This window comes from Chinchilla lanigera, unplaced genomic scaffold, assembly GCF_000276665.1.
Source record: "Chinchilla lanigera isolate Chin_1 unplaced genomic scaffold, ChiLan1.0 scaffold00002, whole genome shotgun sequence".
Classification (NCBI taxonomy): domain Eukaryota; kingdom Metazoa; phylum Chordata; class Mammalia; order Rodentia; family Chinchillidae; genus Chinchilla; species Chinchilla lanigera.
This window is the reverse complement of record NW_004955403.1, coordinates 9,605,168-9,632,165: the sequence shown is the minus strand read 5'-3', so window position 1 is coordinate 9,632,165 and position 26,998 is coordinate 9,605,168. Positions and strand designations below refer to the sequence as shown.

Here is a 26,998-nt window from a genome sequence, read left to right as displayed (position 1 = left end):
AATTAATTAAGGGAAGTTATAACTAAGACAAAGTAATGTGCTATCATGCAACATCTTCCAGATACTTTTCTGTAATTGGGTAAAAGCTTAAAATGGATTGTAAAGATACCTACATACATGTGTATACACAGTAATAGAGGTTCTATTCATGCATGAATATCAAAAGTACACATAGATCTTTTTTAAATTCATAGAAAAAGTAAAACAAAATTTCAAAACAAAGTAAAAGGAGAATAACAACAGTTAATACGTTGTGTATTGTTATCTTCAAAATAGTTACTCAGACTACGAGATATGAACATAAAAAATTTCCCAAATGATTTAGCACAAAACTTTCTTTTCAGTAAACTAAGAGAAACCAGTAGTATAATAGCTATCTTGTACTTTTTTTCCTTTCCTCTTCCTTTCCTCTTTCCCCTACCATACTTCCTTTTTCCTTTTGAATAATGTTTCCCATTTCACGAAATCTATTATACATTTCGGACCTTATTTACTGTTTCAATTTCTCACACTAGGGAACCAATATGATGTTTTTACAAAGTTGGTTTTTTTTTTTTTTCCAGTACCAGGAATTGAACTCACTACCTCACGTTTGCCAGGCAGGCGGTATGTCGCTGAGCTAAATCCGCAGCCCTCCAATATGATGTTTACACCTGTGAGTTTGATTAATTTCACTTATGAGTGTGGTCTCAATGTGCATCCATTTACTTCTGGAAGTCTCACGTTTCTCCTTGTTTACGGCTGAGTAGTACTTCATTGTATACAAATGCATTTTTTTATCCATTCCTCAGTTGATGGACATTTGGTTTGTTTCCAAGATATAACCATTAGAAATTGTGCTGCTATAAACATGGGTGCACATATATCACTGCGGTCTGATGTTTTTAATTCTTCTGGGAAGATAGCCAGAAGGGGAATAGCTGTGTTGAATGGGACCTCTAATCCTAGTTTTTTGAGGAACATCCACACTGATTTCCACAGTGACTGCACCAGTCTACACTCCCACCAAAAGAATACACATACATCTTTAACTCTGTAATTTTCATAAGAATCCAAACTATAGTATTTTAACATATAAGGTGGGTTATATAAGCCTTTCATAAACGCTCTGGCATCTTCTTAATTACTTAAAATTCATGATTTCTTTATGAAAGTTAAACACCTTCCTTTTCATTTCTTGCACAAATCCATCTCATTGCTCAAGACTACTTTTCTTAATTGTTGTCACCTCTCCCAAAATTCTTTTCAGCCTATATGACTAGGTTTCTTTACTGACCTGAAATACATTCAAGAACTCATTTTAAGGAACTTTTGTTTAGACACTCATTAACTCTTAGGAGTGTATTATATGCAAAGTAATAAAAAATTGCTAAAATGTGAACAGATAGACAAAAATCAACACCCTCATGAAAGTGGTTCCAATTGTTCTCATATTTATTTATTATCTTCTCTACTAGATAATGAGCTCTCTAAGTTTACACTGCTCAGCACTATTTCAAGGACTCAGCACTGTATCTTTCACAGAACAGCCAGTCGACAACTATGTGTCAGTTAAGAACCCAAACTATGATTTGCTAAGCTAATTGCACAGTATTAACTGTGAGGTTTGTATGAAATAAAATTTTAAAACATATTTGTAGTCAATTTTTGAAAGATTATTTGGCATATAAAAATACCCAATGGAAACAGCAAGACGACAGATGAAAATGATTTCAGTTTAAGATAATAATATTAACTCAAAAATGCACAGTATACAGTTAATATTTCTAAGGTACATCTCAATATATCTAGAAAAATAATTTTTTTTATTGCATTGTGGAATACAAGACATGTTTAAATAACTACAATGAATGCTTACTCTTTTTTTACATCTGATTACACTAAATATCACATTGCCGTTAATTCACCTGAAAATACTCCTTCCCACTTCAGATTCACTTACCCCACCCTTCTTACCACTTTCTGAAGCAGTTCTGGCAGTTCTCATGTCATTGGTTGTGCTACTGTGACTGCCTTAAAGTCCTGAATTGATTCAAAACATTTACCACTCATGTTCATTAAGGAAGAGCCAGAAGTTGCACGACTTTAAAAGACTCACAAGTTCCACAGCGGCAGCTGGTGACCTTAGCTCAGTAGCATTCACCATATTTTTGATCACAACTCATAGAGATATCTACAAAAGAGGACTTCCAGAAATGCTTCAGAAAGTAGCAGAAATGATGGGATAAGTGTGTCAGAAGTAAGCATGGGGATTTTGAAGGGAATTAATAGCAATGTGTCTTTTACTGCAATACTTTTTATTTATTTATTTACTTATTTATTTATTTTTGGTACCAGGAATTGAACTCCAGATCTCGTTCTTGCCAGGCAAGCACTTGTGCCACTGAGCCATCTCCCCAGCTGCAATACTTTTTAAAATTGGAACATTCACTGTATATTTTGACCACACCCCATACTTCACATATGCTTAGTCCTTCATCACAGATGTTTGATAAATGTACAATCACTTTCAGAGCACCACACCACATCCTCATAGTTTGCATGCTATTTTATAAGAAGAGCACTAAGTTTCTAACCTGTTTTGTCTTCATCAAAACTTTTATGACATAATATACAGAAAATCAACAAAATATTTGCTTTATATAGACAGGCACTTAAAACCAAGGGAAAAGTAGGATTTATGTTTTAGTGTGCTTTTCGGGAAGGCCATTTTGAAAAAACAATAAGAATGTGAACATCACATAAGCAACGTGATGTTTAGATCAAAAAAATCAATTTAAAACAATGCAGTTCCATGATGAATATGTCCCAAAATATGACCTGTATAAAAATGGCTTTACATCCATGGTCCACGGAGCAGTTACATTAAGTGACACATTAGAAATAACTTTGTTCATTATCTGTCATGATTGAAAATGAGAGATTTACTCACAAGACTTTATTACTATCGCTGAAAATGAGGTATGCTCTACATTCAGTTACCTTTTATCACTTGCATGCCAGGGGAGACAGTGGTTGAAGGGAGGGGGTTATTATTTGATATTTACAAAGAATTTTTCAGGCACCGAATCCATAAAATATTGCAAGCATCTGCCTTCTGCTCTCAGAATACTCCTTAGTATTGTGAACTATCTGTTTACCTATCTGTGGAGATGATAGATAGATAGGTAGATAGATAGATAGATAGAATCTATTCTATATTATGTGTATCTACAGTATATACTAATTTTTATATAGTAAGTCAATATATGTTATATATAAACTTGTGGCATCCTAGATGTATTTATGTATAAATAATAAAATTATATAAAATTTTCTATAATATAATATTAAATACAATTAACATGATTTTATTCTGCATAATGAAGTTTATATTATAATAAAATTCATATAATAGGATGTGAATTTTTATTTGATACATTATATACACAAATTTTATATCACTGATGAAATACACATCAGGGAGTAGATAGAGAATATGAAAAACCATAAAAACAAGGTGGAATATAATAAGGTTGCCCTTTAAATATCATTAAAAATGTGTGTGAGAAAATCTTCCAAGATGATTTCTCCTCCTCTCTGGTTCCTTCAGGGCCAGAATAAAAAGACACATTCACTCTGCGTTAACACAGACAAGGGGAGTGTCTTCCTGAGGTTCACAAAGTGACCTCTCCCCGAGAGGCACACAACAGGGTCTCTGTACTACTTTCTTTAAGCGACAGTGTTAAAAGCTAGTGTTAGGGGCTGGGGATTTAGCTCAGTGGCAAAAGCGCCTGCCTGGCATGCGCAAGGTCGTGAGTTCAGTTCCCGGTACCGGAGAAAAACAAAAAAAAAAAAAAAAAAAAAAAAGCTAGTGTTATGCTCTGATTCTTCACTGTTCTCTTTCTCCTGAGAATTCCTAATTAAATTTAAGATGATATGGAAATTTGGGTGGAATGCTTTTAAATGGCAAGGAGATGAAAAACCACATTCACTGCTAAATCCTGCCTTCTCTTCACCCACACAAGAATCCACACACATCACAGTGAACTCGCACTGCTCAGGGCTGAACGAGAGATGCCTACAAAGAGAGCGTGGGCAGAAAGTATAGGGTGTCTGCCAGTCTTCGTGTTCCTACATGGTCGTTAGCTGTACACCGTATGATTAGGCTGCCCCTTCTATTTTCTACACAGACGCTGGCTTAAATGAAAAGAAAAGTAAAATAAAAAACAAAACTGTAGCCAATTTGTTTAAAAAAATTTGCAGCGCAGTTGTCATACATACTTGTTTTATGAGTGACAGGGAAATTAAAAAGTAACTAAGAAGTTTCAAATGACATTCTAAGAAATTCCATACTGTCCTCCTGCCTCCTCTACCCAAATCGTAAGATTTTAACCCAAGCTGACATCTAAAGCCTAGATCCAAGGCTGAGAACTTAACATAGACACAACGCATATGTTATTTCTTAAAGTACTTGGGAAACAAGAATTTTAACACAATCTGAAAAGGAACACCAAAGCTAATTTTATGCCACTTGAGTTTTTAATTTTTGCTGTTTATGATTCTTTCCTAAAACTTAAGACTTCTAGAAATATGATCATATTGTCACTAGCTTATAATTTCCCTGTCACTGTTACTTCCCCAAATTTTTATCTTCTAAGCTACAAGATTCTTTTCCCCTGACCAAATGTTCCAACAAATTGAACCCATTGTGAAGTCATTCCCACAAAAATCCTGGCACGGATATCTTAGAGACAAGAGATACATTTCATCTGACCACATTTTATTTGAAATCAACTCAATTGTCCTGTTTTTCATATATCTTCATAGATTTGTCTTCCTGTAAATCCTAAGTGCTTTTAAACGTAGTTATCAAATTCAACTCTTTATCACTAGATGGCAGAGCAAGCAGTATCTGCAGTATCTTCTTATAATAGACAATTAGAAAGTAGGATTCCATAACTGCTGCTTACCATCTATGGACCAAGTCCTGCATCTCCATGTCCTCATATACAGAATTTAAATGGGTTTTTAAATTATTTTTTGGCTTTTTTCCAGTACTGGGACTCGAACTCACTACCTTGCGCTTGCCAGGCAAGCACTGTGCCGCTGAGCTAAATCCCCACCCCCCAGAATTTAAATGTGTTCTGAAAAAAAAACCTGTACAGAAAAGACTACATTAAAATCTTTTGACTGGTTAGGGTATATGTGACCTTATTCGCATATTATATTACTGGGATCTACTTAAATACTCAGAAAAAAAAACATTTGAAATAAAAGTTCCTAAAACTAGACAGGGTATTCTCCAGCCACTAACTGAAGTTCTCCATTGCAGGAATACTGTAGGATGCTCACATGTTACAAGAATTTTCAATCTCTTATTCAGAGAGTGTTTGTTCAAACTATTTTCCCTTACTGGACTATGAATTCCTTGGGAATCACAACAGTGGTCTTCTGAGGAACTGTTAGACCCAATATCATATAATCAGTCCTTGATAAATGTATCTCTAGCGGGAACAAATGCATAAGAGAATGAAGGAAGAAATAAGGAATTCATTGAGACATTTTAGCACTTGGATATTGGCATTTTAGCTCTCTTTCTTCCTTTTCTAAACTTCCCACCAAGGATAGTCACTCAGGGTCCCTGAAAAGGAAATGGGTCACACAGTGGTTCTTTCCAAATGTATCTCTGCCACCCAGCCGTCTGTGTGTCCAGAAAAGAGGAAGATTGCTTCAGTCCTACCGTACAGCAGCCAGTATTTAGGACAATTGGCATTCATGACCCAGCTGATCCAGATCACTTTTGGGGTTGTAAAGGTCCGGTTTGACATCATTTAAGGTTTCTCTGACTGTAAAAGCCTTTGAAGGGCTGTACTCACGGCACTGTGAGCCTTTGGGACAAAGGAGGCAGCAAGAAGTCAGTCCCACGTGTCTCTAGACAGCCGCAGACACTGCCTTTACCAATGCATGGCAGGATTGTGTTCCAGAGAAACTTCCTTAGAAGTGCCTTGAGGAACATACCAAGCCCCTGGAACCCCTCAGGAGATCTGCTGTATACTATGATAATTTTTCCCACCTCAATTCAAGGTCCGTGGCTTGGTCGGTGGGGGGGTGTAAATGGAGCAGGTTTGTGGGATTTTACAACTTCTATTTACCAGGCTCTTTCAGTCTTTCATTTTAATAAGCCTCCCTTTTTAAGGTACTTGTCCAAATTACTACTTATTTATATCTTCCTTCTCTATCTCATTGTACCAGCTGAGCAAGACAGGCATTCAGTGGTCATTTGAGCTGAGTGAAATTTCTAGTCCACTAAGAATAAATCATCTCATTTTATTTCTGTCTAATAATTTTTAAATATTTTCTTGAAATCAGAGAAGGTAAAAAGAAGTCAACTTACACAAAATACTTCAGTACAAAAGCCAAATAAAAAAAGATTTGATAAACTCCATAAATGTGGCTGTTTAAAGCCAAATAAAAAAAGATTTGATAAACTCCATAAATGTGGCTGTTTCTTCAGTGGAGTCATTCAGTATTTTGTAAGCTCATAAACAATGGATTTTCAGTTAATTAGCAAAAGTGCTGTTTTTAAAGTAAAATTAGAAAAAATAAAATATCTTTCGTGTTATGTACTATTTAGATGTCCTTCCATGCATCACTGGAACATCTAAAGGCTGTTAGATCATTTGTCATGGTCATAGCCAAAATATGAAATCGAAACTAAACATCTTGCACATGCAATGCTCATCGGCTCTCTGGAAAGAGTTTTGAGGCTGATGATGCAATTTGAATTATTTCCCCCAAACACATGGTTTGAACTCCTGACCAGCTGCTGAAACACTACAGTGGGGTCCACTTTGTATTCTATGCACTAGAAATCTCAGGAGTAACTTCTATAGCAAGTTCTACTCCTTTGCCTACGTAGTAACCCTCAGTGAACAAGTTAGGCATCCGTGCTATGCCACCAATCTCTGTCTAAATGCATTAACAATTTTAAATTGTTCTGAATGTTTATCTACTCAATCTTTCAAAACCATGATATTGTTTGAGGTGGATAAAAAAAAAGAACAAAAGCTTGCTGGACTGTTTCCTTTTCCAACTGGTACTATCATGGCTCCTACATGAAGAGATAAATTATATTAGTAAGAAACACAGCATTGCAGAGGACTGTATTAGATATCACATTATCAAAACTGTTCAATGAAAATGATTTTTCTTAGGAACACAGGTGCTCCAATAACTTTTAAATTAAAATACAGCAACTACCAACAAATCATCAGGTCAGCTGGGTTCAGGCAATATCGATGCCTCATATGTCAGAAAAGGCAGAGATGAATATTATTCAGAAAACCCAGCATATCTTGTGGTAGAGCAATGATACAGAAAGTGCTCATCAATAATCACAATGGCAAAAACAGATGCAATTCAGATACGATCTTCAGCAAATCAATAAGGCCTGTACTCCTCTATTTCCTCACATGCCCTTTCCTGGTGTCTTAGCTGCTTCCACAAGCTCCTCAAGGCTACATTGATCTCACAGCTGATATTGCTGGAAGCTGTGTTTTGAATGCGCAATTTTGGTTCCATAATGAAGGAGCTTCTGCAGGTCACTGCAAGGGACCAGTGAAACTAAAATACTACACCAAGATAAGTCACAGAAACATGAATGTGCTCAACTTTGCAAAAATCATTAGGAATGCCAAATATCCTTGACAGTGAGACTGGCGTTCATGGAGCCACTGCTCTGTCCCCCTCTGCAGTAAATACCTGGGAGGATAGAAAGACATATAAAGTATGTAGGAAAGGCACTTATTAGCCAGGAATATAAGACAGAAATTAAACATCTAAAGCAATCACAGAGCCAAGAATAATAGTGATGATTAATTGTTCAAATATTTCTTGTGGTTCAGAAGTATATATATAACCCTCCAGTAAATATGCATACCCAGATGCTATGAGACACTTCTACACATGCAAAAATGTCAATGGTAACATCTCTTCTAAAGAGTTGGATCTCATTCATTTTACTATGATCTTTTGAAGGATGGGCATTTCTGAGGGAACTGACAGAGTTGCCTCTTTCTGCATTATTCCTGATGGAATTTGGTTGTGGGGCAGGGGCTGGGAGCCGGAGCATTAGTACTTTCATCCTGAAGGCAGAATTTCTAATCCTACCTACCTGAATACATCTGTCAACCTAAACTAACAGTATTCTGTTCTGATCTATATAGATTTAATTTACATCTATAGCATAACTATTAAAAAATAAGTGATTTTCCTGAAGAACAAAAATAAAGACCGATTTTATCCTTCTTCCTGGCATTCCCTTCTAAGTCACATCCAGAAGTCGTAATGGACCCTAAGGAAGACTGGCTTCATCATCCCAGAACTTAAACCTATCTTGTAACCTTCTTACTCAGTTTATTCTTTATAACGTGCATTCATTATTGCATAAAATCCAATGCATTTATAACAGGTTTAAAATCAAGATTCAGCGTCAACTAAATCTCAGAGCCAGTCAAAGGCCACACCAGGATTTGGTAAGAGAAAGAGAAGTAGTTGCCTTCACTGGAAAGTTACATGAATTTCACCCACAGCAAAACTCTTCACTGGGAGATCTCTGTGCTCTTAGGAGAGCAAAAGACAAGCAAAGCAAAGGCAGGAGGAGGAGAGGGAGAAAGGAGAGCGACAAAGGAAGGAGGCCAAGAAGACCCAAATCAAAATGACCGCGTTCTTCCCTCAGAGCTTCAGTGTACCAGGGGGGATTTACCGGTTTCTTCAGCAACAACAGAGTTAAATTAGAGGCATTTCCTTAACCTATGGCTGGATGGGAAAAATAAAAACAACAGAATCCAAAATTTTGACCCCTAAAATTCATGTACTTTTGAGAAGTTGCTATTTTTCTGAAAAAGTGACCTATATTACAATTTAGCAAACTGTAGATTATTAATAATTAGTGTTCTTCTTTCCAATGCTTTTAAAAACCTGAATGCAATGATTTGTACTTAATTCATATTTTAACTCCTTAAAAATATGGTGACTCTAAAGAAAATATCTATAAAGGAACAGAATATTCCATTATGGTCCTAAAATATTCACGAGCAGATGTACAATTATTGAAAACTTTTAATAATTTGTTCTGTCCAAATTAGCTAAAAAACGCTTTATGCTGTCACAGTGGTTAGCAGATGCTGAGGTCAGAAAAGATTATAAAACATTTGGCAAACTGAGAAATATAAAACTTAGCTTGAAGAAAAAGATTAATTAGGTCATTTACTAGTTAAGTACTTATTACCAAGTTAGTAAAGTAAAAATATGCCCGTATTTCTCTACTTTTTAATGTACAGGGGAAGATAAACTATGAGCCTTCAACTTTTTGGAAAAGGTATATTCAAGGTATATATACCATAGGTATAGGTATAGAAAAGGTATATATCATAATTATGCTTGCATCAAAATGCCTTTGCAAGTGAATTCCAATAATTAGTCAACTGGCAGAAGAAATAAAAACATTAGTTAATTTATTTAGTCAATATTTACTTATCTAGAAAAATTTACCGAGTACTTATCTACTATAAGACCAAACTTTAGATCAGGGAATGAGACATTTGGAGCAGAGTTTCCTTTCCAAATACAAAAACTATAAAAGATCAAGAAACTTCCTTGCTGAAGAACAATTTTGCACATAGGTATATTTCAGTAGCATATTCTGAAAAATTTACATACACGTTCGTATTCATAAACTCAATTCTATTTCCCCATTAACCTGTATGTCTTTGTGAGCCTTTTATGTTGATAGTCCTTATCGTATTGCTTCTTGGCTGTTGGCTAACATCAAGTGTAGTCCTTATCCTGAAAAAAATCTTCCTCTGTGTCTTAAGAATTCCTTATCTATCTTGAGACTTCATAACAGTCATAAGAATATCAATCAGGATTTTCTAGAATCAAAAACCAGAATAACTTTCAATCGTTTTGGGAAAATGCGTGTTTGTAAAAAAAAGTGAGAAAAAATGAAAATTTCAGAAGGCATTAAATTCTCGTAAGAGCGCATGAACTATTTAGCTGTCGTTTGGTGTGCACTTGGCAGTCTGAGCACAGAGTGGGGAAGGAGAAGCTCCAAGCCACACAGCATCCAATGAGCCCTAGGACACAGCGAGAACGGCTAAGACCACAGTTCCAACATCACCTGTGTGGGTTCGGCCCGCCGCAGGGGCTTCAGTCTTCCAATACCTTTGGTAGTAAGAATGTTTTGAATCATAAAATAAACGTACTTATCCATGAATCAAACATCAAAATAACCAAATGCGTGTACTTTGACAATATAGTTTATTAATAAGTATTTATCATGTTATTTTGCAAAGTACTGGGAATATAGAGTTAAGAGAACGAATTCCTTCCCCCTTTAAGGCGCTTCTAGATCAGTGAGGGAACCAGCGCAGTGATGGGCTATTGGAACTCATTCTTTAAATACCAAAGTGGAGGGAACGCTTATGGGAACACTTAGCCGAGGCTGTCATCTAGGCTGGAGGTTGGAGAAGTCAATCAAGGCCTGCGATTCAAATAATTCTGTAATTTCTTTATTACCTTCCTATTATTATTTTGGGGGGAAGGTTTTTAAGGATGAGAATTAAAATTCAAGGTCATTTCTTCCAAAAATGTATTTACAAGCTGCATAGGCTTGCCACTCCAGGCTGGGTACTGGTAGCTGGCGACTCTTCCTCTGTGCCAACTTCCGGGATGACTCTGAAGAAACTCGGCACTTCCTCAGACACAGGCTTCCTCAAACCCATTGCTCCCACGTTAATTTCTTTACCATCTCTTCCCTTACTTCAGGGTAAAATCACAGCACTCTTGATTCTAAACCACGCTATGTCCCTACAGTTGGTGCCTTGGAAGAGAAAGGAGAAGCCAGCCAGCCAGAAGCCAGCCAGCGTGCAAGGGAACACATGGTGGATCATTTACTGCCAGTGAATAACTCTGGCAACTGGGGTAAACTGTAAATGTGTTTTTTCCAAGTCCGATTCCACAGCCATTTTTCAAATTTAGGTACAGAACTCTGGAGTAGGCTGCCTTGACATGTTAGGTAGTCAAAAAACAGCTGTATTATAAAATGTCTATCCTGAAAGAAGTTGAGTTTCAACCGTGGATGGATGCTGGTTTACAAGTTAGTAAACACTGCCAAGTCTGACATCAAATACCTGTACTAGAAGTTCACATTTACTTTAAACTTAGAAAATCAATTTATACCCGCTTTTATTAATTACTCAAGTTCTTCCCAAGAATCTGTCAGAAAGATACACAATAAAAGATGCACAGGTATTTAAGAAGGGCTTTTAGTTACAAAAAATAAAAGGAAAGTTTATACAATCATACTTTTAAATAAATAAGAACCTTCCAAATGCAAAAAAATCTTCTATGTAGTTATTTCTACAATGACTACAATTAGGCAAGCCAGCAATAACTTCAATAAAATACTGGATTTGGGGAATCAAATGTAAGAGATCTAAAAAGATGGGATCTCAATAAAATCAAGTTACACAAGGAAGGGTGAGTAAAGTGGGTTTGTAAGCCGCCCTCGAAAATGTAAGGAGTTAGAGAGGGTGGAGGTTTGCCTGGTAGGGACATAGAAAACAGGGCAGCACCGAGAAGTGAGAGGATGACAGACAGACAGACAGATGGGATCCGAAGGGATGGACAGCGGAGTTCCCCATAGAAAGGATCCTTCTTCCTCTTGGGAGGTTTCTGTGTGTTGGCCACTTGGAATTTGACCACTCTTCCCCGTGTTGTGATCTCACCTTGTCCATACACCTGGACATTTGTTTACATGTACACTGTACATTCTTTGAGGCTGAGAAACATTTAATTTCTCTCTATATCATGAGTGTAGAGCAGTGTCTGATACGTAGAAGACTTCCAATAAATGCTTACTGAATAAATTAATAAAGTTAACAAATAGAAGAATGTATATGTGGCTTTCAGAAAGAGAGATTAGAGATAGATAAAAACCAAAAGCCACTAGTAAAAACGTTATGCTTGGGTTGGGGGAAATAGCTAGGAACAAGACAGCAGTTCTAGGTCTGGTAAGATAGTTAAATTCATGGGACAATAAGTACAGGATGTGCAATTTGGTTAACTGTGGATGAGATGAAGTGTTAGAAAAATGCAAAGTGAGGATGTAGTAGTTACGGTGATGTGTGATATATCTGTAATCCAACATGAGGGGGTCTGTGTGAGGACAGCTGAGAGACACGGAGATCCAGACATACATAGCTGCTGTTTTAAGCTACCTGTTTTGTAGTACTTTGTTATGGAACTGACTTAATATAGATATCTACAGGATAGGAGTATGGTCTAAGTATTGAGTGAAATAAGGTTCAGGAAATATATATAAGTTTGATTAGAAAAATGTTAAGGCTTCTATAAGGAATACCAGTGTACATATTAAAGAAGAGCAACTCAGTAGACATAATAATAGCTGCTGTGAGCTTAGTGCTTATTAAATCCTTCTACTTAATCATAAAACCATTGTGATAGAGGCTTCAGGTCCAGTAGGATGAACGAGCTGGCCAGTAGCAGAGCCCATATTTGAACAATCGTGCCCTGTTAACACTAACAGCCTGTTAGAAACCTTGACTTCCACTTTACAGAGAATAAAGAGAAGGGAGTCAGGCCTAGATAAAACTTAAAATTACACTTTGGATGTGAATTTTTTAATCAATGATAAACTGACTATTGGAGCCCACGTGAAGCCAAAGGAGTCTAGATTAATAACAGAAAAATAAAAAATGAACAAGTAAATCGTGGTTTACTTTAGAGATTAAAAAAGAGGAGTTTCAAGTGAGTTTTTTTTTTTTTTTTCTACATGAACTCGTTATAACAGAGGAGCAAGTGAAACACAGCGAGATTGTGAATTCCATTCTTCCCATTCAGCTTTCAGCTCCCAGCAGTCCTGTTTCATTTCCTGGTGCTTTGCCTGGGCAGCGACCCATCATTACTACCCTCATATCCGGTGAGATTTCCCCAAGCTTTCCTGAGGCCTGGCAGGATATTGCTGGGAGAAAACTGTCCCCGCGACATGAAAAGCTTTGAGGCATCTCAGTGAGCATGGATAGTAAACGACTGCGTGCAGGCTATTATTACGTCCTTCTTTAGATTAGCTTCTGGGGCACAGGAAATGAAATTCCCCAAGAGTATTCAGCTTACACTTCATAAACATGCCTCCTTTCACTGCAAACAATACGTGTTCCACTATTTTATATAAACTTAGCAGGTGATGCTGAACAAGCCATGGGGGGAAATCTCAATGAAAGTCAACACTGAAAAGGATTATTTAGAGCAAATAATTGTTTTTTAAATTATAGCATATTCGGTTCTCTGTATTCTTTAACTTTTTAACTTGCTAAATATCAAGTATGTAGGCTAGTATAAAAGCTGATGGAATTTATCTTGAGCTCAACAAAGTTTCTATAACATAGCTATGTACCAAATTAAATGACAAAATGTGAATTTAAGATACATCTCTGACAAGGCACCTCTCTGATGCTATAGGGTTTAACCACAGGGAATAATGTCCTTTGGAGCACCTGGACTGTCAAATAGAGCAGTAAGTGTCAAGGTGATATTGCACCGATCTACATTTCTAAGTAACTTCCCTGGAAGTTAGGAACTCTAAGAGACAAAATCATTATCCTTATCCATGAGCTATACAGATGTAGATATACATGACATAGTTATAGATAGATGTAGATAGATATAATCAGTATTTTACCTAATTTCAGAAAATTAAAAGGAAGTTGTTTATCCCTAATAGGCTTTAAGCTTTGGATTTTGTAAACTGTACATTGAGTGAGTAAAACGTTTATCCAGAACTGAAATGAATATGAAATATGCAATGATAACCCCCTCCCAGCCATAACTTAATGCAAGCCTGTGAATGATAAATTATGAAGTCCACTACTTACAGCTTTCTAAAGTGTTAGGAAACTTACCATTCAATTTTATAAGAACTAGGCTATGCTTAAATTTATTGGGAAATTAATTTAGTTTATCAATTATTGAGCTTAGGTGCCTTAAGAGGTAAAATAGCTAGAAATGCAGTGTTAGTAAAAAACATAGATGATAAAGTTGCAAGATATATGCTATCTAAAGATAGGATATGTGGCTTCTTTATGAAAGTAGTACTTTGTGTAATGGGAAAATATGGAATTTCAAACAGAATTAACACCAAATTAATATTCCTACTAAATAGTTAATATCTTGTTTTATTAAAATGTTCCATCTTCCTTAAAATTAAAGTTATAAAATTTTATTTCTTTCTAAGTTGCTAAACAAGAGCAGATTTCAAGAAAATGCTGTAGCACTTACAACACATCAAGTGTAATATCCTGCAGAGTCTCAGGAGGAAAAGGGAAATCAGCTCTTTGGCTCCTAAGACTCAGGAGGATTAAGTTGTTTCTTATTAAAGCATGTCAGTGAAATACAGGAAGTCAAATCCTACATCCCTTACACAGGTGGTATTAAAATAAAATAATTTCCAAGCCAAGAGACAAAAACCAGAAATAATGAAAATGACTATATTTAGTAAACGAAATATATCCAACCTAATACCCTACATAAGGAGTTTGAAAAGGCCTTCACAAAGTGGTGAAATGGATACAGGTCCCCACAAAATTATCCTAAGAAAGCTAAGACTGTGAAGAGAAAGAATAGATAGGCTTTACCCATGCACATCTATTCGTGTGATTTCTCCATTAGATACTAGTGCTGAGCAAAAGACAGCATTCTAATTCCAAGTAGCTATAGCCTAATAGGTTGACCGTCTCACAGATAACCAAGCAATTCAAGTACATGATGCTAATTGTCTTGATATAATCAAATACAGGATGTGAAGAGAGCACATACCAGCAATGTTTAAGGCACTTTGTAGGGGCAGTAGTTTACACTTTTCTGGTGGAAGTCATGTGTCAACTGAGAATTGAGAAAGAATCCATCCAGAACAGTATGCAATTTACTATGGTTAGAAAAAAAAAAGAGCAATTGAGAGGTAAGGAAAGGGACAGAGTGGAAGGAACGGCAGGGTGAGGTGTTTGGAACACAGATTTCTGATTGCCCTTCAGCCTTCTTTGGCTGGATTTTAGGGTGGACCACAAAGGCAAATCAAGGGACTGTGGAGTGGAGAGGGAGAAGGCGAGTGTGCAGCTCGAACTGAAAGATTTTCAGATATGTTTTGCCTCTTAAACCAGTCACCAAGAAGCAGAGGCAAAGAGGCGGAGCCTGAGAAGCAAAGCCGTGCAAGAGAAGCGGAAGTTGAGCTGAGGAAATGTAAGTTTTTGGTGGGATTATGCATTTTTTTTTTTTTTTTTTTTTTTTTTTTTTTTTTTTTTTCCCCCCGGTACCAGGAATCGAACTCACGACCTTGCTCTTGCCAGGCAGGCGCTGTGCCGTTGAGCTAAACCCCCAGCCCCAGATAATGCATTTTCACACTGGTACTGAAAGCTACTTGATGTGTAAACTTTTTTCTCATCTTAAAAGTAGCGAAAATGTATATCTCCCTGAGTTGTCCTGAAAATCAAATCAAGGGCTCTGTAAAATCAATCGTATCAAACAAACCATTCTTTCCTGGCACAGGACTCCTAGGCTTTTCTCCCTACATATGTAAGTATATAGAATCTGCCTCTCCCCTCTCCTTGCAGCTAACTCTGGAGCAAGGTGAATGAGGGAAAAACAGCTGTGCATTATGTCATATGGTCAGGGACCATTTCTATGGGGCTGGGATTATAGTATAGGAATCTGGCTTTCCCAGACACTATGAGGTCTAGTCTGTCCCTATAAATAACAGCACAAGCAGAGACATACTTGATATGAAGAACTCAGAGTAGGAAAGAGTTTTTCTCAGTTAACATATGATAGTAAAACCACTGCAGCAATTAACTGGGCCTCTAATGCCACAATACCTCAGCTACTGAAGCAATGCACCTGTGTTTAATACAACCACAGATGGAAAATTTTAACGCTAATTACATGACATCTTGACAAGAAGCTTTTAAGGTAAGCAGGAATATTCTGTGACTTCTGCCAACATAACTCATTTTACCAGTTACAATTTTTTAAAAATAGGTGACGAGCCAGGTGTGGTGGAGCCTGCCTGTAATCCCTGCACTCAGGAGGCTGAGACAGGAGGGTTGCCCTGATTTCGAGGCTAGCCTGGGCTACGAAAGCAAGTTGAAGGCCACTCTAAACTACACAGTGATACCCTGTCTTAAAATAAAAATAAAAACTTTTTTTAAAGTAGGTGATATTGTGCTTACAGGATTGGGAGGCAAATGCTCATATTATCTTTCAGAACCGTTTAAAGTTTCAGGTTATTTTTAAGACCATATATTTATGAGTGTTGTTTTTCTTTAATTCAAAGATTTTACCAAAAATCACTTCCATAAAAATTATATGTGTTTTGTCATTTTAAATACTGTGTATCCCTCAAATTGAAGGTTTTCAATTTTGTTTTAAATCTGAGCCTTGATTTTATTTTAGGTTGGTGCTTCTCAGACCTGGGCTTGCATCAGAATCACTCAGAGGATTTTTTTAAAATTCTAATTCCTAGACTCCTCCTCTACTGATTCTGAATCTTGTTTTAAAACCAAATACCATACTTCTTAGAAGCTGCTCTACTCTTTTGTTGCCAGATGCAGAAATAATTACTGCTCTCACAACAACCATTTCTAATGGAGCCCACTTTCTTTAAATGCAAGAAATGAGAAAATCATCCTTCTGAAGTGTGACAATTTCTTTTCGTTCCTTGTGTCCAGTTGTTAGAGAAGAATGCATTTTCTGCCTGTTCTTTATAACAATGGAGATAAAATGATAAATGATATTCTCCTACATAGGAAAGTTTATCCCTGAGAGCTACCACACCCCTGAAATCTCTTTCAATCATCTATTTTTAAGGTGTAAACACTTTTAATCTAAAACCATTTCTATCAAAGGATCTTTTTGGTTTTTTTGTAATGAATCCCCTAGGAAATGGTCTCATTTCGGCCAGTCCAGTGAGCTTCTAGTGTGAATCTAGGAAGTTCCAAAGCTCTCCCAGAATGCATTTGTGCTCTTATGGGCCCCTGGTGAGTTTTATCACTGAGTAGAATTCACAGACCAAAATAAGAAATCTCAAGAAAAGTATTTCACACAGAGAATTTAACAAGGAAACACAACTACCTTATAGAAAACAGATGGCTACAGTTACTAAAGCTGAAAGGCTGTCAGCTGGGTCTTTGGCCCTTTTTTTTTATGCTTGTATAAATAGGCAGGACAAAGTCTTTTTACCTTTTACGAAAGAGAGGCTAGCTCATACCTGATTTGCTAACGAAATCTGAAAGCTTGTGTCTTGAAAATGAAATATTTAAGATCGTTAAAGAGTAGCTTTTTAATTTCATTTGAGAGATGGATCTGACATACTCCTCAAATCATACAGAACTTGAGAAAGAGAAAATGGCATACATAAAATAATGTTCATGTCCAATTTTGGTTTTTTCATTTTTAAAAATTTTTTAATTTTACACAGAAAACTACTGGATGAGAGATGATGCTTACTTGCATGAATTGTAGATAATATTCTATTTAAAAATGAACAACAACATAGTCTTGGAAATTATTTTCTAATTAGGAATCAAGAAGTAAGTTATACATTCATTCAAATTTCATTTATGCTATGTTTTGGAGAAGTTGGAATTTAATTTTGTTATTTATCAAACAAACTATTATTATTATTTTAAAATGTCAGTTTTAAGGACTGTCATTGTGAAAAGTGATTCAAGTTTTTCTTGAGGTCAGAGGAAATAACTTTAACAGTTAAATGAATTATAATGTTCATATAATGACACAGTGAGCAGCTTTGCCTACCTGATTTTCCAGCAAATATACACATAAAAGTATCCAAAAGTAACCCCATTTACCTTTAAACCATTTAAGACAAATAAAAATTATGAAAACATGCCAATTCAGTAAAAAAAAAACTGAACTTTTGTTTAAAAAGTTCTCAGGTAAAAAAAAAAACAAAACCTTTTTTAATTACTTTGATTGTCTTAAAACACCAAGATATGGTGCATAAGATACTTTCTTAGACAGAGGGGTCACTGTCAAAGATTGGCTGGCTTTCAGTTACTGCTGGAGACCAAGAATTTCTGTTGAGCAAAACCAGCAACCAGGCCCAGAGCTCATAACAAGACACTCAATCTACCTGGACCAAGGGAGGAAAATTATGTAATTATTTTCTATAATTTTATAATCCCTCCAAGACAATTTTCTCCTTCATATCTGTGTAACACTCACCTCAAATTTGGTAAAGCAAATTACAGGGAAAATGGACTTTCTGCGTAATCAACAATTGCATATTTCTCATAATATTTGAAATAAGGCAAATCTAAGTAACGTAACTGAAAAACTAAACATGAATATTGAGCTTTGGGTTGATTCAGCTTTAAAAATTGATTATAAAATATCTCAATTCATCTACTGAGGTTCAGATTTTCATGACACCATCTTAAAGTTGTCTGCTATTTGCAAAAGTAAGTTATGGAGATGTACGGAAATGTGATTAAAGTTGCTCATGGCAAAGTCGTCTGACCTCGAGCGCCCAGAAGAGCCACGTTTCACATCTATTTTTATGATATGTAATCATGGCCCAGTTTTTAGAGACATAAGTAGAAGTTTCCTACTACATCAACATTCCAGAAGAACAGTATCATTCTGGTACAGACAACTTCATAAAACCAGAAAAAAAAAAAAAAGGGAACTTGTTTTTGGAAAGATTACAAGCCTAATTACATATTGAAAAGCTTTCTCTTAATCAGGGAACATGAATTTTGTGCACCTAAGACATTTAACAAGTAATAATCTTATTAGCCACGGTTTCAAATATGAAGTAGAAAAACTATCTCAACTTTCTAATAATTTGACTATATTTTTATTTAAATCAATGCACATTCATATTTTTGGAAAAGCACAGGCTTCTAAAACCTGTGAAATTGAAATTACCAAACATAAACAAAAAATTAAAATACATTTCATATAACTTTTTACTATCTATCAAATATATTGTCAAAATTTATACAACCATATTAAGCTCACTGGCCAGGAATCCCTGGCTGGATGCTTTGGAAGTAACAGCTGGGCAGATACTTAGGTAATTCCTCAGAGATAAGCGGAAGATGGGCTGCGCTTGGACAGCAGAGCAGAGCAGAGTTGGCTTTACACTGAGCCCTCTGTTTAGATAAGGAGGAGAAGAAATGCCAGGGAGTGTTGGCTGCTTCCTTCTGGTCACGGCAATCCTTAACCCCAAGGAACTGTTTTGCATTTATTTTGATGGTGATGTGACGCCACGGAAGGTTTTGTCCTTGTTGAGCCACAAAATGAGTTCAACAAAGTTGAATCCTGGGAGTCCAAGCTAAACTGAGTCAGAGAGATGAGAAGTAGTCCATGGGGCAGACCAGTTCGGTGGCCTGGTATGAATTAAGGCAGGCCCGGGTTTTCTTCCAGACAGGAAGAAAGAGAAAGAGGGTGAAGATGAAGAGACCCTTTCTCCAGCCAAGCTTTGGTAACAATTGGAGAAGTTCAGAACTACATTTCATACAAGAACAATGTTTTTGGAGGATGTTTGCCTGCTTTGAAGAGGTGAAGGACAGTTGCTCTGAGTTTTCCTCCAAGTGTTCCTTTCTGAGCAAGAAACTGGAGAAATATCATAAACTTCCTGTGCCCCACTCCACTTTATATTCCATTGAGGCCCAGCCACATGTCACTGCACCCTTGCCAAAGCTCTGCGTGTACATGGACATACCAAATTCTACACAGACCAGCATTCTCCGTGGCCAGCCCAGGTTGCTGGACCTCGCATTTTCTCCATGGGGCACTCTGAAAACTATCATGGTCACTGCTCAGCACGTCTTCAACCTCTCACCCCCCAGCAGCCTTTACAGAGGGAACGGTAAGGGTGATAATGATAACTGAGGCCTAAAATTCCTCTTGACTAGTTGACAATAGAAACATAACCTTTTGGAAACTTTCTAGAAAATATAGGAGACCATAATTTTCAACCGTTGTGCATAGAGCTATTGCATGAATATAGTGAAAAAATACTGTATACAAACATCATTCCAGAACTTGAGATTTAACAAACACCAAGCCCAGGGCAGCATCCAGCAAAAAGCAGTAAATTGTAACATAAATGACAGTGACAAAACATTCCAAGTACATCTCTTCAGGTTAACTAGAAAACGGGAGAGTGGGTGGATAACCAGTTTTAAGATTTACAGAATAAAATCTTCCTAGTTCCTGTTCTAGTAACAACTTATTCTAATAATAATCTTTTACCAGTAACAACCTATTCTAGTAATTACCTATTCTAATAATAATCCTTTTCTAGCAATAATCTTGTTTACCTCATGACTTATGAACCACATGAAATTAGTACAGGTTGAGAAGTTACAAGAGTCATTAGTTGCAAAGTCATTTTCCACTATAAGACACTATGCATATCTCCAGCTCTACAGGCTTGGGATGAATATATGTATTTTATGGATATGTTTATGGATATATATATATGTATCCATAAATTTTCAACTTGCCACAGTTTTTCTTTTTGTTATCCATTTCTGTTTTCCATTTCAGCTTACAATTAGGGATACAGTTAAATAATAAAGAACAGTCTTAATTTAAAAACCTGTAAGTTCTAATTCAAACTAACCAAACTAAAAACAGAATCTGTCATAGATGGTCACAGATAACTGTCCTCTTACCTCAAACCCCTTAGCAACTTTTTTCTTCCCTAAGCTGGTATTTAAGTAACACGAAATTTATATAGAAATAGTTATGACGAAATACTGCCACCCATGCGTGGAGTGTCTTTAATAGTAACATGGGCTTTGAATATTGCGCGAAGCTGCAGGGCACCTACCTAGTAAGAAATTCTACCAAAGCTCACCAGTGAGGTGCTGCTGTGACTTCTGACAGGTCTGCCCCTGGGTCACCAACACCGGTTACAAACAGTGAGGTGAGAAAAATGGTGTTGCACTTGGCAGTTAATTATTAATAATATGTAGGCTAACAGCAAATCCCCAAATTAATGAAAAAGAACTGATGACTCAGCATCCACATGTTAGTCTTTTTCATGAGAGACACGGAAATAAGATTTAATTCAATTGAAACATACTATCTAAATTCGTGCTAGTGATAGTAGCGATGGTAGCAGTAGCAATGAGAAGCTTAATGTATGCTAAATATTGCCCAGTTTTAAACTTATTTATTGAATCCTCAACGAACCCTTATCATCCCCAAGAGGCAACTCACAGAACCCAGAGAATCCAATGCCGTCTAAGTGTTGGCCCCGCGTGGGAACCAGACAGACGCACCTTTAGCAGGTGAGAGGTTTTCTGGAGCAGTGGAGATCGGTAGGGAAACAGGTTCATCAGTCACAGTCCTTCCTTCACCTAGATGACTGGCGATGCAGAACCCGCTGAGGTAGTTCCTGCCTCAAGCTCTGGTTTTTCAGGACTAAAAGTGCAGAAACTCACCAGCCTGCTCAACCTCTCCCCATTAGAGCTAACCTTTAAAATGCTGATGACCACTGAGCATGCGCAGAGGAAGTTAATTCACAGACGGATAGCCATAGTAACTTTTCTCTAGGCCAAAACTTTCTAGATGAATGAATCAGCATCTTCTAATTTAAAAATATCTGGTTGAAAAAAAAATTCCCTATATAAATATGCACACATATATAAGTATAAAATGCATAATTTCACATGTATATATTGTGGGTACAGATATTTTCTTTTACATATGCTATACAACATGCATGTAGGGCAGCTATACGCTCTTTATTCTTCTTTATAAACAACTCATATGTACATCAAAATATGCATATATATATAAGGATATTGAAATCTTACGTTTACATATTTACAAACCTAGACAAACAGACATAAAGACTAAAAAATCTTATGAGCCTTGTCATTATGCACTGATATGGAGGAAAGGGAAAGGAAGTAATTAAACTTTCAAACTGAATTTTTCTGTTTTAATGTTATTTTACACAATATCTATTTATTTTACTTCCTAATATATTTTTCTACTAGGAATTTCAACTACTTTTGCTCTTACTCAGGTAATTATAATTCTTTACCTTTCCTCTCTTATTTCCTGAAGTCCACCATCATTTTACCCAGTATATTTCATTTAGTTTAGTCAGTGAAACAGAAAGCTGCAAGCTTGCTGCACTCCAGCTATGTACAATCTGGACCTTATTTTCATTTTAATTGCTGATGATCTAAACATTTTATTATTTCATAATGGCCTTCTCCATGAAAAATCGTGATTCAAGATGTCTAAAAATTGCCAAAGATAATAAAATTCTACTTTTACTTAAGAGATGTCTTCTAAAAACTTAAAATCAAAGCCTTATAGTAACAGCATGTTCATCAAGACCACATCAAAATCTGAATTTTATATTGTTTCATATTATTTAATGAGGTCATTTCATAGGAGTAGCAAGAAAGCTGTCTTCTGTCCTGATCCCTGTTGGAGAACCAATGAATAGAGCAGAAGTCCAAATTTAGTGGGCTGGGTTTACTTTGCACTGGAATTTTAAGTAGTTTTATTTTAATGTAGTCACACTCCATGTATTAAACAAATAGGGATGTTTTCACTTACACAAAAGACAATGTTTTATCTCATTTTCCAAATTTGTTAGCCAAGTGTTCTAGAAATATTTTGCTTTCTTCCCAGCTGGAGGAAAAACATTTACAACAGTGCATGTGAGATGGATCCTGAGCTGGAGTCTCAGTGTCCAGGAGGCAGTGAGGTGGGGATGGGACGGGGAGGCTGCCTGGTGAACTGGCTTTGTGCAGGCTTGAACAGTGTTTGCACCACCGTTTGGGGCAGGACATCAGTGCATAAATAACATGGCGCCACGCTTTCTCTGACCTGAGAAAATGTAAAGAGAATCTAGAGGTCAATATTTCCATTTGACATCTCTCAGTTTTTCATGTTAGTGATGTAATTCAAATTGTTTTTAAAAGTACTCTCTGAGCCAAAAAAAATATATATGTAGGCCTAATTTAGCCTGAGGCCTCCAGGCAGCGGCCTGCAGTTTAGGGTATTGCCTTAAGATGTTATTTCCAACCTCTTCCTCTCTGCCTAACTCTGCCCTGTGCTAACCATTATTTCTTAAAAAAAAATATTCTTCACTTTTCTGTTTCATATGCCATCCAAAATATGGAAAGCATTGGAACAAATGCTACAAAAGCCAAGGCTATCCTACTGTGCCTGCTTCTAAAACCCTAACTAGCATACATGTGACTGGATTACATATAGGTGTGTATATACACTTATTACTATGCATATAAGTATCTTTTTTTTTATTTGCCAACTGGGAAAGTGCAGAAACAATGCCTTGCCAAGTAGTCATAAGTACAGCGAGGTCCCAGAGTGTGCTTTCTGATATCATTCCTCAGTAAAAGGAATAAGGGTTCTTTGGAAAAATAGCTTATTCTAGGGCTAGGCTAGAAAACATACATATTTAAAAATTTAAGAAAGTAAGAAATTGCCAAACAAAACAAAAACTACATGATAGATTATACCAATAAGACACAGGAGCCAATTTAGAGAACTCCCATTGGTCGTAACTATGACAACTGGACCAACAAAATAAACAAACTGCCACTGGATTGTAACCAGAAGTATAAAGTAAATGTATGAGAGTCCATACTGATAAGAAATAAGTAGAGAAATCTTCTGTGCAGAATTGCAAATAACTCAGAGGATAGTCCAGCCTCAAGGAAAGAGCAGGCAGCTCTCCACTCTGTACACGTGAGCTGCACATACCCACCTCGCCTAAGAGTACAGTCTGAATAGAGAGAAAAAGAGCAGACGACAGTGACGATCACTGATGAGCAATACCTTGGGCAGTGCTCATCGTCACTGGAGATAAATCATGCTGATGGTTGGGAATGGCACTTTACCTCAGAAAGCATCTTCCCAAATTCCTGTAACCCCAGATTAATCAGGAAAAAGAAATTATACACATCTTAGTTGAGGAACATTGTACAAAGCACCTACCCCACGTTCTTCAAAAGTATCAAAGTCATGTAGAACAAGCAAAGTCTAGAAAATAGACACAACCAAGAGGAGCCTAAAGAGATGTGTCAGCTGAATGGAAAAGGGTGTCTTGTAGCAGATGCTGGAACAGGAAAAGGTTACAAGGTACAAACTAAGGGAACTATTAGTTGTGAATTTAAAATACTAAAAAGAGGGGCAATTGGGTCTGGAGTATTTGGGAACCCTCTGTACAAATTTTATCATTTTTGGGGAGCTGGGGATTTAGCTCAGCAGCACAATGCCTGCCTGGCAAGTGCAAGGTCATGAGTTCGATTCTTGGTATTGGAAGAAAAACAAACAAAAAAAAAACTTTATCATTTTTTGATAGCGTATATCTTTAAAAGATGACCAAATGTTAAAGCATGTTCAAAGCACAGTTAGTTAGGATTTAATAATTATTCCATTACAAAAAGTCAGGATAAAAATGGAAATCAAAGTTTAAAAGTTCATTATCTAAAGAATAACCTCACTTTAACTCATATACATAAGCCATAAAATAGCATATAGAGAAAAGAAAAAAATGTCCCCAGTACTTTTAAACACAAAGAACATGGCCAAGGGATCCAACATGGCTGAACAGGGGAGGTGCCACATTGGAGATCCTCAGAGAAAATCAACTGAAAACACAGGTAACTGGAGGAAAGGGAAGGACATAAATCCTGATGCCAAAATCAATCTGAAACAAGAAACTTGTAGATCAAATAAAACATAGACATAGGGCTTTATAATGGTGAAGCAGCCCACAGAACTACCTGTGGGAATGCTGCCTGTGCAAGGACAAGGAGCCCCCATTCTGGGAAGTTCCCCCCAAAAGCAGATGCACTACAACAGTGTGGCAACCTGGGATATAAGGCCTCTTGCCTCTTTTGCTTTCCTTCAAACAACGGACGCTGCAGCCTGGCAGCAAATTTCACTGTGACACATAGGTGCAGATGACCAGGAAGCTGCTTCCTCCAGGATGAGCCACCAGATTTTTTTCCCTTTTTATTGTTGCACACCAAAGCAGCTAACTGGGACCTCTAGCAACAACAGGGTTAGGGACCATAGTGGAGGCAGTGAAGGTCGTAAGTAGAACAACGTGACCCCTCCTTCCCTATGACCAACAGAGTGACAGAGGGATGCTGATGTGGGATTTAAGCAGCAGGGCAAGGAGTGGGGAGTCAGAACTCCCCTTCTGGAGAGGAAAGGAAGTGGGACACATCAGCCTTGGGCTGATTCCACAGTGGCAGCAGGACAGGGCGTTAGTCAACAACACTCCCCCAGCTCTGCGACAAGGGGCGTGAAAGGAGAAAGACATGAAAAAGAGTGAAAGAGAACGAGTGCAAGAGGGGAGACTGTGCAAGGACCAGGAGGGCCCAAATGTACATGAGATTGGGAGCAGCCTCGGCTGTCTAAGGGCCCCGCAGCAACTGGGAGAGCAACACAGAGATAAACAGGGTAAAGGTTGCAGGGGCAAGCCACCAAGGGACATACGGAAACTGGCTGGCTGAAGACTGGCCCCAGGCCCTGCATCCAGAGGCCAAGATCAGCCCCACACCCAGCACTAATCCTACTCCAGACTGGGTGGGGTCACCCAGCATAGCCCTGGGCTCTGATTTGGACACTCTTATAGAGCTGCGGACACCAGAGGAAATTCATTGTTATTGTTGTTTTCTTAGTCTGTTTCATTTTCCTTTTTCTGTTTTTTTTTTTTTCTTTTTGGTTGTTTAAGTTTTTACTTTCATTGTTTGTTTTGTTCATCATTTTTTCTCTTTCTTCAACTATCCATCTTGATTTTTGATATTTTCACGTGAGTAAACATTGCTTCTAGTCTTTCTGGTTTGTTTCAATGTTCTTTTGCTTTCTCCTTCATTCTTTCTCTGCTGTGCTCTTCTCTAGTTTCCCCAAGCATGGTGATCACCCTTTGTCCTTTAACCTTGCTTCTACTATATTTCTCTTGATTGATCTCTCTGTTTTGTCCCCTATCCATCTTAAATTTCCGCTCCCACAGGGTAAAATCACTCTACCACATACCATCCTGGTTTATGTTGGACATGTTGTATAACTGCACAGCTTGCTCCTATGGTCAAATGTAACAAATTAATAGCTACCATACTTCATCTGCTCCTAGGCTGTGATTGATGCTGTTGTTATTGCTAAATGAACTACTATAGACAGGATGTCATTTCTTTTGTAATCAATTGTTCTCCCATGTATGACAATGCTGTAATTGTCTGGGGTCATAACCATCACCATAGTCCAGCACCAAAGGGTGCTGAGCCAGATAGATAGCAGTTTCATATCCCTAATAGATTGAGAAGGTAGGATCTTGGGACAGACACAAAGATCAAGAGCCAGCTATACCTAGAAGATATCTCTGAGGAATAGTCATTGCCTAGGGATGCCTCAATACTACTGATAAACCTATATACCATAAGAAATTTACAATCATCCACATAGAAAACAAATTAAATTTAAAAATAGAAAATGGCAAGTCACAGAAGCAACATGCAACCCTAGACTTCTTACCCACCCACCCAGGACAAGTCCAGAGAACAATAAGATAGAGGAAATCAGAAACCACCCACCTGAATTTTCTGAAATATTAGCACCGGAAGTTATTTAAAAAAAAAAAAAAAAGATGAATGAGGCTATAGAGAAAATCAAACTAGAAATAATCTCTAAGATTAAAAAAGAGATGATGATCAGAATGAAGGACCAGAAGACTTGCTTAGTGAATCTAGAGTAGACAGAAAAAAAAAAAAAAGAAAAGAAAAGAAAAGAGGAGCTTAGGAAAATTGTGGAAACCATGAATGCCCAACATAGAAAAGAAATGGAATCCATGAAACAGATTCAGATAGATGTCCAGGAGATCAAAAATTCCATTGAAAATATATGCAGCCAA

The 26,998-nt window shown here is 37.1% G+C and overlaps 1 protein-coding gene across 1 annotated transcript in view; it reads right to left on the bottom strand.

Moving 5' to 3' along the window:
• Positions 1–26,998, bottom strand: part of Col5a2 (collagen, type V, alpha 2) — a 141,428-nt gene that overhangs the window by 71,663 nt on the left and 42,767 nt on the right. The gene's annotated exons all lie outside the window — the stretch shown is intronic.